The sequence below is a fragment of the Chrysemys picta genome, chromosome 8 (genome assembly GCF_011386835.1).
Source record: "Chrysemys picta bellii isolate R12L10 chromosome 8, ASM1138683v2, whole genome shotgun sequence".
In the NCBI taxonomy this organism is placed as follows: domain Eukaryota; kingdom Metazoa; phylum Chordata; order Testudines; family Emydidae; genus Chrysemys; species Chrysemys picta.
In genome coordinates, this window is record NC_088798.1 from 74,796,898 (window position 1) to 74,810,884 (window position 13,987).

Consider the following 13,987-nt stretch of genomic DNA (forward strand, 5'->3'; position numbering starts at 1 on the left):
CCCTTCCCTCTGCCTCATTTGCTGAACTCCACAAAATGCAGATATATCACTGCCTAACAAAGCTGCTCCATCTTGTTACTGGTAAAACTGCTGCAAGACACTTCTTAATATGTCATTTCTGAAAGTTACCTTTCAAGTCTTTTTTTGTGTGTATGAAGAAAAGGTAATTTGAGGCACTAGCCTGCATCTTGGCAGAATTAATCAGCAGAATTCCCAAGTCATAACAGGCAATTTCTTCTCCACGTCTCTTCCCCTTCCCCCAAACACAAATCACTCTGCATACAGACACGCATGTATGCAGTTACAGCAGCTTCTCCTAACCTAGATTTTCAACCCCCCCAGCTAAAACTCTACCCTTCTTTTTTTCTAGAGTCAGAAATACAAAAATGTTTTAAGTTTCATTTTTGTTTTAATTTTTTTATTATTGGATAAAAAGCAGATTTAAATCCATCTTTCAGGTGACACACAAAACTGAGGTTGGGAGCACTTGTGGTCATGAACAATTCCTTGGCATTTTCCACAAGTGTAGTTCTGTTGACCTCAGTGTGCTGGAAAAATTCCAGTCTGGAACATTACATTCTGCCACCCTGGATCCCTCTGTGTCATTTCAGCTAGCTAGAGTGTTCTTCACTTCCTGTCCCAACCTATTGTGTAGCATTACTGTGCGCTGTTTAATAGCTGCTGTGTTCCACCACAGAAGTGGCTGCATTGGAGTAGTGGGCAAAGTGATTTTTTACACATGCGTGTTCACACACGGCCCAGATCCTGCAAGTGCTTACTCCTGTGAGTAATCCCTGCTCATGCGAATCATTGAATCCAATGGGACAACTGCCTGTGTAAGGACTGCTGTGAATAAATGTCTGTGGGATCTCGCCCATAATTCTTGTCACCTCTTTGATCAGGAGTGACAGGCGCAATATAAAGTCTGACATGAATGCTATTATTTTAACAGGTGGCCTGTCATGTTGTCATAACTTGATCTGCAATCAAGTTTACAAAGTGTGCATTGGATATAGACCGTTAATGGAACTTATGGAGCGTGTGCGCGCACTAGAGAGTCAGTGTCTACGAGGGGAGTGGAATGAGAACAGCTGAAGATCTGAGTCTTTGTCTTCCAAATAAACCTCAGCTTTGCTATAACTCTGCCTTGGTACTCTGTCCTTCTGCTACCTCCCAGCTAACAATGACAAGCTCCTTAAAATTCTGTTTGCAGTGTAGTTGTAGCCTTGTTGGTCCCAGAATATCAGAGAGACAAGGTGGGTGAGGTAATAGCTTTTATTTCTGTTGGTGAGAGAGACAAGCTTTCAAGTATCAGAGGGGTAGCCATGTTAGTCTGAATCTGTAAAAAGCAACAGAGTGTCCTGTGGCACCTTTAAGACTAACAAAAGAAGTATTGGGAGTATAAGCTTTCATGGGTAAGAACCTCACTTCTTCAGATGCAAGCTTTTAAGCTTACACCTTCAGCCCTGAAGAAGAGCTGTGTGTGGCTTGAAAGCTTGTCTCTCTCACCAACAGAAGTAGATCCAATAAAAGTTATTACCTCACCCATCTTGTACCTTTAACATTCTGTCCAATTCCTTCCTCTCTTTGTGTGTGTTTGTGTGTGCGTGTTTTGGAAGAGCAGCGGCCAGGAACAGCATGAGGGGCACTGTAGCTGTCTTGGAGAGATGTCATTGTTCTAGTGCTCTTCAAAATTAGGCAGTAATTTAAACCTGAGAACCTTCCCTAGCAATTAGAGGGCTGTGCCTCTTTGCCCACGCTCATAGCAAAAGCTGTCTCAGCAATGCCCCCTCCCTAACTACCTCCTCTGTCCTAACTCTGGGGTTTTCCAGGGAAATAGATCAGGAGTGATTGGTATTCAGCCCCAGATATGAATGGGATCATTCTACCCCTGACATGCCTGATGACTGGATGCCTCTACCCCACTTGACCGCTGAAGTTTATTGATGGCTCCAAAAATAGATGGGCCAAATTCTGACCCTCCTGCTCAGCAGAGGCCTGTTTGAAAGCCCACAGGGAGCCTTTCCATTTACTCTGATGAGCTTTGGGTCAGGCTCCAGGTATAGACCAGCCCCGCAGTTTAGCTGGGCTCTGGGGACATGGGGCAGGACTGGTACCTCCATCTCACAGAAATTCCTCCATGTTCTCTCACTGCGGGGCCGGGGTTTGCCTACCGCACAGAAAAATATGTGGGGCCTGCCTCCAAATCTGGCAGATCCCAGGAAACCTGTGTGAGGCCACGGACATCCTCCCAGATGCCCTATACATCTGTAACCTTGCAGCATGGCTCCATTGGAACTGTGCTAACAAGGACTTGCCCACGGCCCCTAGGAGGGTATATGGAAAAGAGAATGGAACCTGTAACAGTATTACCAAGTTCGTGTGGCTGGAGGAGGGATGATGCATGTCTCCCATGTCCCCATCCACTCCTGCCTCCAGTCTGCCCACTGCCCAGTCTCCATCCTTTCCTACAGCAGGGACTGCACACCTCATGAAGGTGGCTCCCTGGCTCTAAGGAGCTGGTGCCACATTGGCCACCGTCTGTGCAGAAAGAAGTGAAATGAGTGCAGGGAGAACAAGGGGCCTCAATCTGGTTCAGTGAGCTTGCAGAGGGAGGCTGGTGCTGGGGTTAAGGCTACAGCTGAAAATTCAGGAAACCCAGGTTCTGTTCCCTGTTTGCCCTTGGACTTAGTCTCTGGGCCTCATTTCCTCATGTGTACAATGGGGATAAGAGCACTGCCCTACCCTGGGGGAGTGAGGACAGATCTATTAAAGATTGTGAGGTGCTCATGGCAATGGGAGCTGTATGAGAACCTCAGATATTCTGGCCATAATTCAGTCCTCTACTGCCTACCTTAGCTCTGCATAACTACCAGCAATCAGATGTGCACCAAGAAAATATGACTGCTGGCATTGAAAAATTACTTTTTTTTTTTGGTTCAGGAGCATATATCTCTTTCGCAGGGCCGGCTCCAGGGTTTTGGCTGCCCCAAGTAGCCAAACAAACAAACAAAAAAGCCGTGATCGCGATCTGCTGCGGCAATTTGGCAGGAGGTCCTTCGCTCCGAGCAGGAGTGAGGGACCGTCCGACGAATTGCCGCCGAACAGCTGGACATGCCGCCCCTCTCCAAAGTGGCCGCTCCAAGCACCTGCTTGGTAAGCTGATGCCTGGAGCCGGCCCTGCTTTTTGGATCCTGGCAATTGTTGCTGGCTATACCTGTCCCTTGAGGTTTAACCCATCGCTCCATGTCAGTTTAAACAGCATGGCCTGCATCCTTGGTTTCCAGGGTAAATCTGAGTCCACAGATAAAACAGTTCCCCACAGCCTAAAATACACCAACCACATGTTAAATCCCCGTCCCCTCCTCCCCAAACACACACTTTTGGGATAATCAGAAATTACTATGTGTGGCGGTTGCTTTTTCTTGAGGCCAAATACTGTAGTTCCTTATTTTTAATTTTTATTAGAACCTGCAGAGCCATTACCATGCATTTGGAACCAAATGGCATGAACATTTTCAACTTGGGAAACAATACCACTTTTCCTAGTTATAAACAAACACAATAAAAGTAGGTCTTAAAATCCTTAACTGCTTTTATGCCTGCACTCTTTGTAGTTACTCAAATGGGAAAAATAAACTGAGCCAGTTATTCTGCAAATATTCTTTCTCTTACCCTGAGTTTGCAACTACACAACGTGTTATGTACGGAACCTTTCTCCAGCCCTTTGCATTAATGAATTAAGCAGTAAGCCCCCTTTTGGTGGCCTAGGGAAAAGGGATCATCTACCTTGTGCAGATGGGGAAACAGAGCCACAGATGTCATGTGAGTTGCCCAAGGTCGGACAGAGTGAGCGTGATGGAGCCAGAGACAGGATCCAGGGGTGAGATTCTGTACTTTTAGAACTCACAGCCCAGGTGGAAAGGGGGTGAAGGTAGCTTTAAACCACCTCTACACCCTCCTGATCCTGAGCTGTTCTGAGGGCTGGAGACGAGGCTGCTGGCATAACTGGGGGCCTCTCAAAGTTACAACAGCCTCCCCAGGTTGCCTGATGGGCCGCAATCTCTGCAGTGCTGTGTGCTGAGGCCCTCCCACAAACACACCCTTCCTGCCCTCAGCCTCAGCCCTGCCCCTGCCACCTGGGCTTGGGAGCGGGCCCTCAGAAGGCAGCCTTGGAGCTGTCTTCCACCGTACCTGCACCATGGAATCCTCCCAGCTCAGTTGCAGGATGATCAGGCCACTTTACACACGCTAGTCTTCTTACCCAGTGTCTAGGAGCCAGCGCGGGAGGGAGGCTCCCATGGCTGGTCTCCTGACTCCCATCTTGTGCTTTCGCACAAGATCATCTCCCAGAGAACATCTTTTAAGTACAAGGAAGCCCTTTGTGCCAGCCTTTTATCTAATTATTCTTCCTGCTATTTCCCATACCCTCAATCCTCACCTTCTCCAGGAAGAACTTGGCACACGTGAGGGTGTTAGAGATACAAAATGAGCCCCTTGTATGTATATCTTGTGTGCTAAATTTGAGCCTGGATCACCAGCAATGTGGCACTTGTGCTGTAGGATTGGTCACTGATGTGCCATTGTTCTGATTCTGTTCCCTGGTTGGCTAACGTAAGATTTATAAACAGCAGTCCCTCTCTCTGTTCACAGATTGTCCACAGACATGAAACTCTTTCAACAGATTGTAACAGAGCCTGTCAGAATGGCTGCAGGAGCCTTTCCTGGTTGAGCCGCCTCACTAACACATATTCCCGGACATTCTTGCAATGGCTGTTTGCAGGCATGTGAGCAAGTGGGCTTGCGAATGCCAACGACATGGATGGGACTCCTCCCAAGGATATCTGGGAGTGGTCCTGGGCTGTATGCACCTGGCTGTGCTTCGAACTATTTGGCTTCTGTTGAGAGGCTGGGACTCTTGGTGCACTGGACAACCCAGAATCCAGACCCAGCACTGCAAGCTGGGTGGTGGCAGGCAGGTCCTTCTAGCTCCGTGGTAGGAGGGTGAGGATTGATACAACCCAGATGGAACCAGGGCAGCTTTCACTCTCCTGCAGCTTAACATCTCTCCTCCCCAAGAACAGGCTCCCTCTGGCATAGGGCATGTCCTTGAGCTTCTCCTGACCTGCCTGATGAAGGCCTGAAGAATGCAGCCACGTCTTGGTGGGCACCAGTGCCAGAGTGAGCTGTTGTCATTGTCTGCAAGCGATGCAGACTGAGGAGCCTTTCATCTGAAGGCAACTGCCAGTCCTGGTTTGGGACGGGAGGGTTGACAGTGTGAGTCAGCTAGTCAGAACACCCTCCTTCACCAGACTCCCCTGGGGAAGGGAGGGGGAATAGCCAGTGATGTCAATCTGCAGGAGACATTTATGATCAAGCACCTTCTTCTTCTTTTTCCATATGGTTCGTGTAGAGCAGCAACTACAATTTTACCTGAAGTTGATTGAGCCAAATGGCTACATCAGGAGTAGCAGAATTTATTGCAGTAATGCCTCCTTCTTATTTATAAATTGGGCAGTAGGTAGTGATATGCTCGATGGTCTGTCATGGGAACCACATTCACACACCAGGGAGTCCTTGATTTTCCATTTATGCATTAGATGTTCGCATCTACCATGGTTGGTTCAAATTCGGTTCAGAGTTGACCAAGATGACCATGGAAGGTCAAACCCAGGAACCTTCTGTGTGGGATCTGACACAAGGTGCTTATTTTTTGTCTTGTTTAGCCCAATCTGCTTTCCAAGCCTCCTTCTGATCATAGCCCGATTGCATGAGGCTAAACAAATGTTCCCAGAAAGGCTTGTAGGACTTAAGACTTTGCAGGGGGGCATTGTCAAGGTCTCGGTGACTAGGAAGGCATCTGTTTTCACAGGCTCACTGAGCTTCACGGAATGTTGCTGCAGTTCAGTGTTTTGGCGGGGGAGTGATGTTAGACAGGACAGGTAGCCATGGTGTTCGAGTCGACTTAAGGAGTCCCATGATGCACCACATCACTGTATTTAGCTGGGTATCCACAAGTAGTGTGTGGCTGCATCTGCTCCATATTGGTGCATAATATTCAGCTACTGAATATACAAATGCTATTGCAGATGTTCACAACACTGATGCTAAAGCACCCCAGGTTGTACCTGCTAGTTTCTGGATTATGTTGGCTCTGCTTTTTATCTTTGCAGCTACCTTCTCAAGATGATCATGAAGGAGAGAGTGCGGTCGAGTTTCGCTCTGTGATATGTTGGAGTGTAATCATCTTGTAAATTTTTACCACAGAAAGCTACTTTCAGTGTGTTTTTGGCACTCTTATTATCAAGATGAAATGCGCTTACTATTGTTTTTCCAGGGTTTGGTTTGAGCCTCCATTTCCGGAAATATTGTTCCATATTTTGGAGGTCTTCAGTTAATGCTTTCTCAGTGTCATGGAGGTTTGTGCTTGGATTGTCATGGCAAGATCATCTGCATATCCAAATTTTGGTGATTTAGTTGGAGGCATGTCACTTATGTAAATATTAAAAAGAGTTGGCGCAAGTACAGAGCCTTGTGGTAACCCATTATTTATGATATGGGGTGTGCTGGTCTTATTACCCAGGTACATCCTCAGGCGTCTGTTACTCAACATGGTCCACAACAGGCAAAGTGTTTGGTAGCAAGGTATAATTTTAGCAAGTTTCAGCATCAGGCCCTTAATCCATACAGTATCATACGCAGATGACAGGTCAACAAATACTGCGCCAGTCTTTAGCTTTTTTTGATAGCCAGCCTCAGTGTGATTTGTGAGTGCCAGAACTTGGTCACAACAACTATGTTTTGGCCAGAAGCCTGCCTGTTGGACAGGGATAATTGGCTCAGTAAAAGGGCATATTCTTTTGAGGATGATACATTCAAGAAGTGTATAGGTCGTAGATAATAGAGAAATTGGCCTATAGCTTCCCACTTCATTGGGGGGGTTTCCCAGGCTTTGGAATGGCAATTACCATTGCCTCATGCCAAATTTCAGGGATCCATACTGTCCTTAAGGTAGCGGAGTACAATGTTGCTAGCAATTGGAGTCCTTTGGGGCTGAGATGGTGGAGGAATTCTAGCGGAATACCATCAGGGCTGAAGCCTTCCCTTTTTTCATTGCGGTAAGTCGTTCTCTTACTTCTTCAATGCTGACAGTGGAAGATTCTCCTCAGGAGATTGATGCAAGTGTTCGGTAAAGTTCTTGATACACGTCTCTTCTTTTGTGTTTATCAAGTGGTCCTTTTTGTGTTCTCCACCAGTTTGGAGGCTATTGAGTTTGGCTGGATTTTTGGTGGCCAGTACTCTGTGGGATTAGCAGCCCCAAGATATCATAGTAGTGTACAGGCTTGACGACTTGACTGTGTAAAATCAAGGTTTTGCATGCAATAAAGCCAGCATTAGTGTCTTGCTGTGTCAAGGGAGTATAGCGGGGCTTTTGCGGTATGAGAGCTCCTGGTCTGATTGTATTGACAGAGCAATTCCTGCGTCTCTCTCGTCCAGCAGGGAGTGTGATTTTTCCAGAAGCATCTGGGAATGTTCTTCTTTCCTTCTACTTTCCGGAGCCCTGTGAACCATTGATAGCATTCCGGTCTTGCTGGAATCCCCTAGGATTCAAGCCCCTAGGAAACAGCTGGTCAGGGAGAAGACCCTGCACATCCCAGCTGGTCCAGAGTAAAGTGGATGAGGTCTGCCACCAAATCTACATGGGGAGCCACCTATTGCCTTGCAGTCCAGGTCAGTCACCAAATAAAGGGAATGGCCAGAACTTTCTTTTCAGCGAAGTGGGGGAATGCAGGGTCCTCCATCAGAGAGGGGCTGCCTTTAGTATCTGGTCCAGCAGAGATACCTGGCCTCAGCACACCTGTCTCTGCTAGGCCCAGATAGCACCTGGAGCATCCTTATCTAGATGAAGCAATATCCTAATTTCAAGGCTATTCAGAGCTCTCAGTGCCGTGGAAGCCTGAGGCCTCAACTCCAATGGGCCTGCCCGTGCTAGGTACCCACCGGCATTAAGACATTGATGAAGCAAAAATCTTCAGTCCCAACATGCTGATCTGAATGAAGACATGAACTGACTGACACCTCCAGCTAACTTCAGATCAAACAGCATCGATGCCAATGCACTCAGGGCTAGGTTAGCTGGACTTTTTCACCCCTTGCCACTAGGGGAGAGCTGCCTAAATGTTGGGGGTCGAGTGGGCTCCTGAAGAGGACAGAGTACCTGGCTCGGATGAGAATTTGCATCAAGCAGCAGCACAGCAGTGTGTGTGAAGGCCCTGTGGACTCTGAAGGGTTAGGCCTTCCCAGTGATCCTGAGCACTGATTCTCACTCACCCCCTCGAAGATGTGGGGGCAGGGGCAAGGTCTGTCATGCCAGACAGATGCTGATGTAGGCAGCGCTGGTACAGGCTCCATGCCCAGCTCTGTCGGGGGCAGCATTTTGGGGGTGGGACCTTCCGCTGCCTAGAGCAGCAAAAAAGCTGGCGGAGCTCCTGAGAGCAGTGACCCAGCATTGACAGACAGCAGATGTGTGGAGAGCTGACACAGCTGAAACCTACGGTATTGTGGCCTGGAGTTGTGAAACCTTGAGTTATCAGTGAAGTCACCATCTTTGCCCAACCATAGAACCTGGTAGCCAAAAGAACATGGAAGCAATACGTTGATAAAGGAAGAGCAAGAAGGAGCCCATGAGGAGCAAAGCTGAGATAGGTGGGTACCTACTGCATGGGCCATGGGCCAACTGGGGTGGGGCAGTTACTTGGTGGAGCTGCCGCATGCGTGATGAGCACAAAAAGATGTGGTGGTTGAAGCATGGGGGTGCCGGTATTCCATGGCAAAGGTTAGTATGAGACATCCCCCACTGCAAACGCTGGTGTTAAAGCATCAATCTGCCATAATGGGGGATCTTCAGACAAAAAGTAGTTAATACTCTTTTTATGTATTGAAAAGCTGAATCCTGAACTGTTGGTTGGCACAGCTACGGATTCTGTACGCAGGGCTGGCCTTCCCCTAGCACTGAAAGATTGGGACAGAGTAAGTACAAGTGTAACCTCTTTGGGGTTTAGAGAGCATGGCCCTTTAAATCTTTTTCCTAAGGGGGAGGGGGAGAGTAAGAAAAAAGGAGGGAAACTCCAGGGGGCAGCGCTGGAGCTCCAAGGAGAGGCGGAGGCAGCCTGCAGGCCCTGGAAAAGTGAAACAAAGAGAACCTGCTTGAGGCCTGGGACGGACAGGGCCGATCGGGGACACCCCAGGACAGGAGGCAGGAGGAGCACTGTGCCAGGGAGGAATTGCCGAGAAGGATAGTCCGGAGCTGGACCCAGTATCACTGCTGCCCAGAGCTGCATGGGGCTGTGAGTACTGGGGCTTGTGACTCTGCATTGGGGACAAGGAAGGAGGTTGCTAGCTAGTTAAGTGGGGAGGTGGTCGCTCTGTGTGGCTTTGCAGAGAGCAGCAGAAGAGGGCACCGGAGGGGTTTGTTGGGGGAAAGTTCACTGGCGCCGAAGACGACCAGGAGCACCCAAGACTCACCACTGGACTGGAACTTTGCTCAGGACTCCTGAACTCTGTGTGCAGACACATTGCTCAGTGTCTGCCCTTCCAGACTGTGCTACCACTGGGGCTGTGGGGCCTTGGCTTGGATGCAGCCCTGTCTTACTGCTCCCCCTATATTTCCCCTTGTTGCTTTTCTCCTCTCATCCCTCTGTAAATAAATATTTCCCTTGTTATATCCACTGTACTTTTCCTGTGGGTGTGGGTGTTCACTCTGGGGGGTTTGGAACAGGTGCCCCTGGGGTGGAAGGGATTTCTCCTGCTGCATTCCTGCGCACGCCTTCTCTTGGCCAGAGCTGCCTGCAGAGCAGACACCATCTTGGCCACGAGGGCACTAAATTTACACAAGGAAAGCAGACCTCCCTTTGATCAGGACCAAGATTCCACTAGCTTTATAAAGTCGCACGTTGTTGTTAATTATTATTATTTGTCTGGTAGTAGCGACCAGAAACCCCAATCAGGACTCCACTGTGCTGGGTTTTGTACAAACACACAGCAAGATACTGTCTGGCCTACAACAGATTACCCTCTAATGCCCTGATCCTGCAAACACAGAACAATACATAGATCTTTTCATCAGAAGACCTCAAAGCACATTACAGAGGAGGGCAGTAGCTTTATCCCCTTTTTACAGTGAGGTAAACTGAGGCACAAAGAGGCAAAGTGACTTGCCCAAGATCACTCAGCAGGCCCATGGCACAACTAGGAATAGAATCCAGGGCTTGAGTCCTAGTTCAGTGGACTAACCACTAAGCTACATTTAAGATGAAATAACTTTACTCCCATAAATACTTCCATTTGCCTCAAAGTTATGTACATGCTTAAATAAGGGACCAAGAAAGGAGCTTAAACTTGAACTGGTCAAAACTCTTACATTCTTTTAATTTTCAAAGGCAGTTTCATTCCATTGTTTCAGAATGGATCCTCTTTAAAAAATAGCTGTGGTACTTCTGTAATTGGAAGATTGATTTTTTTTTTCCAAAATTGTACTTTTCAAAAGCATTTTTTAAAATGTTGCCAGCAGAATTTTTCTTTTCAGAGCAGTTTTTATTGTGAACACTCCCACCATGTGACTAAGCCAACAAATTAAAATTGGCAATAAGGAAACAAAATTGGGAAATCCAAAACAGTGAGCAAAAAAACAAAAACTGAAAACAAACAAAAAAATCCCCCATTCAGCCTTTGAAAAATGGCCAGATTTCATCAAAACAAAACAAAACAAAAATTTTGAACGAGAAATTTTGAGCTACTCTGGTACAGACTAAGGTCTAGTCTACATGTGACAGTTGTACGGGTATAACTCTGTCTGTTAGAGGTGTGATATTTCTAGATTAGGGGTGTGATAAATTTATACTGATACAACTCCTAGGGTGCATTCTAAGGGTATAGCTTATTCCCCTTTTATAGGGGAATAGCCTTACTACTATATAGCACATTTAGACTGATACAACCTTGTCCAGACTGGAGGGGATGTACTGCTTTACTTTACCAATTCTGTTCTATTTTATATATGTTCTTATACCACATATCGATAAAGCAGTACAACTTCCTAGAATGGACAAAGCCTAAGATATGGTTCTTACAATTTGCTGTAAACTTTGATACTATGAAATAGAATTGGTTGGGAATTCTTTGACTAAATATTTGTCATCAGAGAATGCCTGTCTGTCGAAACCAAAACTGTTTGCAGAAATGTATTGTTTTGATTAAACTTCTGCCAGGAGGGAATCCCCATTCCAGGATGGACTTTCTGGTCAATACCAGAGGCCTCTTGAATAGCCAATTAGGGCATTCGCCTAATATGTAGGAGACCCAGGTTCAAGGAGTTGCTCTGTCTGATTTGGAGCAAAGACTTGAACCTGGGTTTTCCACATGCCAAGTCAGTTCCCTAGCCACCATCCCAGCTTAGAGCCCTAGTCACTAGACTATTGGGCCTAGTTGACACTTAAAAATTAGTTCAACCTAGTTATGTCACTCAGGACTATGAAAAATTTTCCACCCTGAGTGCCATGGCTAGGTCAACCAACCCCTGGTTGTAGATGCAACTAGGTCAGTAGAAGAATTCTTTCATCGACTTAGCTGCCACCTCTCAGAAAGGTGGATTAACAACACCAATGAAAAAACTCCTCCTGCCAGCGTAGGAAGCATCTACACCGTGGCACTAGAGCGGCACAGCTTCAGCACTGTAACTATGCCGCTGTAGCGACTGTACTGTAGACATTTGGCTATTTTAGGGTGAGGCCCTCTTTTTTTTGCAAAAAGTTTCAAAAGCTCTGGGTTTCGTTCTGATGTGAGATGATGTGAAAACTCGACATTTTTCAAGGAATGGAATTTGTGTTTTCTGTCTAGCCCTACTACGAGTCCAATTCTCCTGCCTTACACCTTATGTAGTCTTTTAGACCTGGGTAATGCAGTGTTGCCAACTCTCATGATTTTATCACAAATCTCGTGATATTTGGGCTTTTTTTTTTTTAAACCCCAACACCTTGGAGTCACGTGAATGCATTAGAATCACAGCTTTCATTAAAAAAAAAAAGTAGTTGCAGAAATAAGCTTGGGAAAACCTCAACGTTTCAAAAGAACTTAATAAAATAAAATAAAAAGAACTTAACTTTTATTGTTAAGCTCTCATGATTTTGGGGCTTGACTTAAGATTTTTGAATGCACAGTGCTGGCACTTTTGCAATGTCCATGTCGTTCCATTTTAACATGGCAGTGGGTTGGACCCGCTTTGCCTTCATGTAAGTTACTACACAAGAGCAGGCCATACATATTTAATGGATGAATTGTTTAATTTATAAAATGCCCCTAGCACATTATTTAATGCATGGAACAGACAAGAACCCCAATAATTGTAAACATACACTATATCACCAGGAGAGACCGCCTCCAACTCCAACACAAAGAAATCCAAAGTCACTCCTCTGAGTGGAAACTAAGTAAATTACCGTGGTCATGTATCTTGTAGTGACACAACAAACTCAGGCTCTGCAGGACCAACAGGGAGGAGTGAGTTCCAGAGACTAGGGCCCATTAACTGAGAAAACCAGGGATACTGTTCTGGAATTAATGAGACAATCTTCTAAAAAGGCTCTTTCCCATCAGAAGTTGACATCCACTGAAAGTTTCTGGACAAGCTACGAGGCAGTGCAGCCATCAAGATGAAGACAAAGAGTAAAATCCCTTGAGACCACAAGATTGGTGCAAAAGAATGTATAATCTTAAAGGTCACCCATTATATTAAAGGCACATTTATAACCAATTTATAAAGGTTTACTAAAGGATAGATGCGATCAGCATGTCACAGACAGGTGGTTATAAGCACATCAACAGAAAGCATGATAGACAGTTATAAGCCATGGTTATCAACAATCTGTTGACCTATGGGACTGTACTATAATTGATTAACTCTTTTTAAAACGTCTATTAATCATTTATTAACCCTTCCTAACCTAGTTATAAATATACCCTCGATGAACATGTGACCATCTTAAAACTTATGGCTGGGTTATTTAGGGGATTTCTGATAGGCTAATGAGTCTACCACCTCTACAGCTGGTTTGAATCCAGTCCAGAATGGGCACCACCACCTGAGAGCTGTTGGAGAGCCAGCATGAAATAAGACAATGGTCTCAGACGGCTTTCTAGAGGGCTCTACTCAGCCTCCTTATTGGCAGATGTATCAGAGACTGACCAAGGACTGAATGGACATGGAGAGTAAATGCCTGTCTTGCACCACCGGGATGGTCTGTTCTGCACCAAGACTGGGTCCTGCTGACTAAGTGTGGGGAGGAACCTCCCTCTGGTGCTGCCTGTGCTAGACCAGGGCCACCCAGGGGGGGGGGGGCAAGTGGGGCAATTTGCCCCAGGCCCCACAGAGCCCCCCATGAGAATATAGTATTCTATAGTATTGCAACTTTTTTTAATGAAAGGGCCCCTGAAATTGCTTTGCCCCAGACCCCCTGAATCTTCTGGGCGTCCCTGTGCTAGACCTGTTCTGTGGATGAATGAGGGGCCTTGTCCTTCAGCATGCTCAGCCTGGTACCTTTCACCAGTGCTAAATTAACTTTTTTTTAAAAACTGAAAAAAGATCAAGACATGTTTATTTAATGGAGCTCCCTGCAGGAGCTAGAAAAGATGAGGTCATTCTCTGACTCCCAACGAAAGCTGACAGCTCTAACTAACATTAAAGCCGGAGCCAACAGGAACTGAAATAGCATGATCATGAGCACGTGGCATTGAAATCAAGCTCCAGGCCAATCTGACCCAGCCACATGCTGCTACTCTGAAAGTTGCCCAGACCCCAGAGACAAATTAATTGTTCCTTAACCAGGCTCAAGACCACCTTTGTTCTTGATGTTAGTAGAAATCATGCCAAAATCCAGCATTGCGCAGGAGATTCTGATGAATCTTTCAAAGTTAATGAGGGGTGATTGCTGAT

The 13,987-nt window shown here is 46.3% G+C and overlaps 1 protein-coding gene across 1 annotated transcript in view; it reads right to left on the reverse strand.

Moving 5' to 3' along the window:
* The window catches only part of PSD2 (pleckstrin and Sec7 domain containing 2), a 144,123-nt gene that overhangs the window by 118,770 nt on the left and 11,366 nt on the right, over positions 1 to 13,987 (reverse strand). The gene's annotated exons all lie outside the window — the stretch shown is intronic.